Genomic DNA, 7,501 nt, shown 5'->3' with positions numbered 1-7,501 from the left:
CTTCAAATAGACACCATTTAGTGTCTAGGAATAGACAAATTAGCATGTAGTGGTATTTTGTGAAACGTTACGACGGTGACATATGGTGCTCATGCATGTGCTTGTAGCTTCCTGGAGCAGGTCCAGCACAGTACCAGTGAGTTAAAATTGCTATAATGTTCAGCCAGCTTGGCAGCTGAACATATCTAGATACTAAAAACATGGTTGAGACCTCATTTTTGTATGCAATGGGCCCTAAATGAAGCTGTAATGTTACTAGTTAATTTCGGTACGCGTTCCTGGTAGAATTTCTGCATACATGATGTATTTCAGTTGTCAAAATTTTCAACAGCATATGTTGGATATGTATGAAATTGGGGTTCTTTTGGTCTGAATTGATTAAATTACAAAATAAACAGCAAATGTCATACTATTGGGATCACTTTTATCTCCCTTAAGGAGGCAGTAAACAGTTTTGAGCCGTTAGTGTCGAATTGGCCGGGATGAAATTTACAAATAAGAGGCAATTTACCGAATGAAGTGCATATTTGAACTTCTAAATTATAATAATTGCTAGAATTGAAGTTTCAGCGGCTAGAATTGAGTTTCACTTATTTAAAAAAAATCAGTTGAGTAGCCTTGATCTTGATAGTATGACGTAATGACTTGCAGGAGCGTATACATGCTTCCTCTGAGCTAGCTTAAAGTGGGGTTGTCATTTTAGCAGGGACCTCAGGAAAACTGGAACAGTGAAGAAACGGTACGGATGGCACATATATTTGAGCTTATTTTCAGATTTTACAGTGTTACTGGAGTATGGAACAGCGTAGCAGTTGGGGCTATAATTTTCAGGAAATTTTCTGCAGCGATTTAAAAATTGGCAAATTTAGCTTTTTTCGTCATCAGTTTCCGCGACCGGGAGAGCACAAAATTCAGGTCTTGTAAACAGAAAACTAGATATAAGAGATGTATTGTAGATGGTTTGTAACGATAGACATACAGTGATGTTAATGTTGCAATATCTTTATTTCAGGTGTGTGGTTACAGACTTTTGTGTGAGGTTTTGAAAGTTAGGTAGGCGACTCTAGGCTGAGGAGCTCAGAAAACTGTTTACTGCCTCCACAACATGAACGAGAGCAAAAAGGCGGTAGGGATAGAGTGCGAAATGGACTCCATTTCGCGAAATTTACTTTACGTCTACGAAATGGAGTTTTATTATTTAAATTACGGCTTTAATTTCAAATATATCTGTATTTTCTTAAATGAATATGATAGAGGGGAGTTAAACCTACGTGATGTTTATTTTTGATGATATATTGGTCAGGTTAATAAAAGAAAATTTAAGTTTTATCAAGACCGCGTCCTACGAAATGGACAGTTTCTTATTATTACTATATACCCGTAAACAATTTAACATTTCATACTGTTATAATAAAAATAATGAAATTATTACTTTTGTGAAATAATACCTTAGTGATAACTTTTGATTAAAAACATAAATTACGTATTTTCGTAATAAAGTACTTATTAAACTTGAATGATAAGGCAGAATTAAATAATGCAGATATTTCGAGTTATTTGTCATTGGTCTTATTTCACGGGTATATGTGGAAGATACACTTCTCGTGATTTGTATGTAGTCAGAATGACACAGTACTTATTAATAAATTTTACAGTGAAACTTACGGACGTTTCTCCGTATAACTGTACTTAAATTTTAATGTCTTGTAAAGTCGCGTTTTAAGCTTGAGAATACACCATTCGTTTTTGTTCATGCTTTAACATAAATATTATATTCTTCAATTCATTTGCTAACTGACTTTGTCTGAAAGAGTTAGTTATAACATTGATATTTTTCTGATTTTTACAAAGTATTAAATTTATAGAAGAATTTGTGAAAAACTCGGAAAACAAAAATAAGTTATAACTAGCAGTTAAAAATTGATACAACTATAAGACATGATTAATACAAATAGACAGAAAACATATTTGAAAAGAAATCTTTGGTTTGAAAGTTAATTCTATTCCGATTATTCTTATAACTACTACAAGCTTTCAAGTAGAAGCATGAAGTGTTTTTGGCGATCAAATTATCGTATTGAATATCAATATTTTTTGTTTCTTTATACATGCATAGTATCATATAGATTATTCTTTTGATACTTGAAAAAATGAAAATATCGCTTTAAATAAGATTTAAACTAGAAGCAATTTTATATTATTTCCAGATTATCCAAAATGCTAAAATTTTAAATCGAAATTACTCTATTTTGATGATAAATGCCAATACTTTCTTTTTCTTTTTATATATGTCATAGCATATAGGTTCCTCTTTAGATACATATAAAAAATGAATTAATTGCTTTGATATATTTAATTTCTAAGCAATTTTATGATTTCCGGGATTTCTTAAATGCTACTATTTCAAATCGAAAAATACGGTATTTTGACGACCAAATTATCTTATTAAATCTCAATATTTTCTATTTCTTTTTGTATATGTCGTAGCATATAGGTTCATCTTTAGATACATATAAAAAATAATTAATTGCTTTAGATATATTTAATTTATAGGCCATTTTATGATTTCCGGGTTTTCCAAAATACTACTATTTCACGTAAAAAATACGGTATTTTGACAGTGAAATTAGCCTATCAAAATTAATTCATTTCGATTTATTTTTATATATGTGTGAGTTTAGAGGTTCTAGTTTAGATACTCACCAAATTTAGACGAATCTTTTCTAAATTGACTACTTTATGACCTCTTGAATGATTTCCAGAAATTAGCCGTAAAATTTCCGGGTTTTCCGGGGAATACACTTTGCCCAAAATGTTATTAAAATGGACTTTTATCTTTTTAATTGCGGCATTAATTTCAAGGATATATGAAATTTCTTGAAGATATTTTTCAAATAATAGATAAACCTTCACATTGGTCATTTTAAATAATATATTTATCTTATTTATAACCAAAATAATACAATGAAGTAAGACCTTGTTTTACGAAATGGACATTTTCGTGCCAAACTTGTAGTTTAAGGTACATGCTTGACTCTGTTAATAATATGTCGATCTAATTTTTCAATGGAATATTACTATTTATTGCGACCACTCCTCGCGAAATGGACATTTCCTGCCACACTTCAACGAAATGGACTTATATATTCTTCATTGTGTCTTAAATTGCAATTATATTGGTAATTCATTAAATAGATATGAAACATAAAAGATAAACCTATACGTTGATTATTTTTGAACCACGCAATGTGTGCCAAAAATATATTTTTAATATATATATGTCTTTCTTTATTATAGTCTCATCTATGTACAGAACATAAAATTATCGTTTTCAATAGTCATGCACAACTGTACACAGCCATTCTGTAAAAGAATTATAAGAGACTTATCACAGTATACTTAATCTAGAAACACAATCACAGAGACAAATAAAAGTATTTTAATGTAAAGTTTGGTTTTAAAGATAATTCCTATAGTTTTTTTCCTTTCATAGAATTTTTTTTTAATTCACATATATGATAGGAAATTTTGTGCTGAAAACAATGAACAAATAAAAACAATATGTCACCAGGCTTGTTTTTGTGAAAAATTGTTTTGAACACACCCACTGTTGCTGAAACTGCCAGCGATTTTTCAACATTTTCATAATTTTCTGCTTTTTTTTATAAATACCAACCAAAATATACATCAAGACAGCACAATACGGTTTTTTCTTTTTACAGATTTTATTATATATTTATTTGATATCATAGTCATACTTGTAATACTCTATCCTTACAATAGTGGGTACAAATGAATAATAAATATTGTTTCATATTCACTTTCGTGAACTTTTTTAAACGAAAAATACCCATAGTGAAGAATATTTTTTTAAATTTTGAAAAAACTCTTTCATAGAATTTTTTCCTTTTTTTCTTGTGTATAGATAATTGTATTGTGAGCATAAAAATGGCTAAAAATGTATGGGTCACCAGGCTAAATTTTATGTTAAGACCGCTAGAATACAACACCTGTTCGGACGGAAATGGCTCGAACCTGGCCAAATTGATTACATGTATGTCTGCTAAAACTTAAAAAAACAAGTTTTAAAAATTCTTACCTGTTTCTATAATTGAATACTAAATAATCTGAAATGTGAATTGTCTTATCAGTACTAAGTCAATCATCTTATATTATACGAACAACACTGTCTTTGTACTAAAATGCGATGTGAAAACACAACCACAAAAATAGCAAGATACCTGTCAGGCATGATACTTGTCAATACAACATAAACCAGTATCAACATTTGATTACTGATAAAACTTATCAAAAATGATATTTCATTCAAGATTCCTCATATTTAAGATTGTCTGTAACATGTTTCAACAAATTTTGACTTCAGTTCAGTTTTCCATAGAAAGTGTCGGCTGCGCAGAAAGATGCGCATAAAAAACTATAGGAATTCCCTTTAATTTCAAGTATATATCGGTTTTACCTTAATAAAAAACAGATTATCTTCTCATATTGTAAAGCTCACATATATCAATAACACCATATGAAACGGACAATTATTTTACAAAATATTGTACGAATTATAGTGTTCTTGTGGTTTTAATTCCAATGATATTCGTATTTTATACGGAACAGTTTAGATAGTTTAAATGATGACTTTATTTTTTATGAAATATATATGTCCCTTAAAAGTTACAAAGAAACACTTCCAAAATTTATCGGCGGTGTTTTTCCAAGTCATAAAGAGTTTATTTAATTGTAATTATAAAAACTACAATTATTTTGAATTGCCGCAGTTATTTCTTTTTCTTTTTCCTTTCTCGCGTTAATTGCCCGATGATTGGATTATCACACCTTACTAATCAGTGCAGTACCAGTCAATTCACCTAACACGTTTATTATTAAAAGATATGACGGATTAATTTTCAAGGCTTTATTCAATCCCGCCCACTAACAAATTAAAATGACCACTGTTTAAGAAGCGCCTCCCTCGAATTTTTTTTTATCCAATGGCAAGTGAGCACCACTTATAAACTTAAATATCATTGAAATTAAAGCCACAGTTAAGAAAATAATTGTCCATTTCGTAGAACTTTAGCGCGGTCTTAATTAAGTATAATATTTTGGTTATAAATCATAAAAATATTTTATCAAAAGTGACCAACATTTAGTCTTACCTAGCTGTCACATCTTCTTATGGAAATACTGATAACATTGATATTTACGTCACAATTAAGAAAATAAAAGTCCAAACTGGGGGGGGGAATTGTCACCTTATTTTATTTATATTATTTTTTCTTTATACTGATGTAAAAATATCTTTTTTTTACTAATTTTGTTCTAAGGTGAGCTTTTTTATTATTCTACATGAAAAAAATATTATTCTTTGACCTGGTAACTAACAGTTCATTGGATAATTATATTTATATCCTTTATTCTATTATCTATATTTTTTAGTTAGACATTGTGAAAATATTCTTAGGACGGGCGTCGGAAGGTGTTTGATATTGGGGCCGCGAAAGGTGGGGTAGGTACTGGAGGGAGATACCTCCTCCCATAATGGAGGTACGGGGAGGTTCCCCGGAAAATTTTTGTTCTGGTACATTTTAGGGGTATTGACTCCAGTATACCATTTACATAATGTTACAAATTTAAGAAATGATTTAAAAAGTTTTTCATGATGAAAACATGTGAAATCAGAGAATACGTACCTCATCATAGAGAAGCCAAGCACTGAACACTGAATGAGCGCTGTTCAGGATTTTTTATTCCAAAAGTGCGTTTTGAAAATTTGAAATTTAGTGGTTGGTTAGGAGTATCCATTATGAGTATTATAAAAGATTTGACGTAAGTTAAACTTCACTTCTTATTTTGTTTGAAATATCAGTTTTTGTGTAAAAACAATTTATGCAATTAATTCCTTACATATTAGCGGTGTGATAAATCTTAATACTTAATTACCTCTTCCATAAAGAAAACATGACAATTATTTTTCTTAATTTTCTACATTAATTCCTTAGATCTTAGCGGCACGGTATATAATGTGGTATCATTTTTAAGTGTATTGACTATATTGTGTGGCTTCTTTAATAAACTTAGCTATCTTAAGAAGCAGCTTAGCATTTTTCGAAGACATTGAATTATTATTATTTTTCTGAATAGTGGGACATTGTGTATTACCAAGGTTCTTCTTTCTAATATCTGTATATTGAGTGTAGGACAAAATCCCCTGCGGATTTTTCAATATCTATAATTATCTACATCTAATGAATGTGAATGGAAAGAGGTGTCTTGAAAATAATTATAATCATAGAGTATAATATCGATAACTGATGCACTTATTAAAGAACAAAATTCAGCCAAAAGACTCAAAAAGAGATTTTTAAATAATTTTGTTAACTGTGCCATTGGTTAACTGTATCCATTATTTTAACTAATGTAGATATTTTCAGGACACAAATACACAAAAATGTATCGCATAAAATATGAAAACGCCAGAAAATATTGGCAAAGATTAATGAGTGCCAGGTCTGTACTTACGGACAATTATAACTCACAGGACAACTGCATCCGCTTTATTTGATTTTATATATATGTAGAATATGATAAATACTTCCATCTTATAGAAGGATTATTTTCACATGAAACAGGAAATAGTACTTGTATAAAATAAATCTCAAACCTTTTTGGGATATTTTATTCCAGAAAAAAACCCTAAAAATTAAAATGTATAATAACTAAGGGATACATACAAACAAATCATTGTTCCTTTGACTTCTCAACTCGATTGAAAGGTGCTGATTACCAGAATCGCGTAATGACATTATTGCAATAAACAAATTTAATCAAAACGGTAACCAGTCAATCTTTCACACCTCTTGATTGAATTACCAGCTGTAAAACAGTAATCAAAGCTGACATTGATCAATCAATTATGATACTGTTGTTGTTACATTTTAATTGTGATTATGATATTTATAAACAATATAACAATCTGTCCATGTATAATGACAATTATCAGTATTACTTTGTGTGATACTTTTGATGAAGCACTTGTTGGAAATTGTGATAAACCAAAATTAGATAATGCCAATCAACTTCTTCTTGTAAGAAATTTATCAAAACCTGTATTGTAAGAATATAGTACTTTTTATCCAGAGAAAATACTATTACTCCATGCTTTCTGGAATGAAAGCAAACCGACACATGTAACATCCTTAATAAATTTCCTGGTGAATTCCAAGGACGTTTCAACTTGTAAAATTGTATTGATATTTCATCGTTTTTTTAATTCATGTTTGCAGCTTCGTTTTTGATCAAGTTTTTCATATTAATGTTTAAAGTGGTATTATTGGCTTTTATTAACATAACTGTAATCATTTTAGTTTTCCCCAATTAATATGATTAAGATAGTTTTATTGTCTAACATCGGGAAACTATATGCTATTTTGACGATCAGATTACCTTATTAAATGTAAATATTTTCTATTTTTTTTACATACATCTT

General features: G+C 29.6%; 1 long non-coding RNA gene across 1 annotated transcript; it reads left to right on the top strand.

Annotated features, from left to right (window-relative positions):
- Positions 1–524: 524 nt before the first annotated feature.
- On the top strand, positions 525–1,053 carry LOC128554946 (uncharacterized). The gene is made up of 2 exons (XR_008369738.1): positions 525–739; positions 1,013–1,053. It is a non-coding gene; the product is annotated as an uncharacterized LOC128554946 (long non-coding RNA).
- Positions 1,054–7,501: the final 6,448 nt, after the last annotated feature.

This window comes from Mercenaria mercenaria, unplaced genomic scaffold (assembly GCF_021730395.1).
Source record: "Mercenaria mercenaria strain notata unplaced genomic scaffold, MADL_Memer_1 contig_892, whole genome shotgun sequence".
Lineage (NCBI taxonomy): Eukaryota > Metazoa > Mollusca > Bivalvia > Venerida > Veneridae > Mercenaria > Mercenaria mercenaria.
Note: the sequence above shows the minus strand (reverse complement) of the source record. Positions and strands in the feature narration are given on the sequence as shown.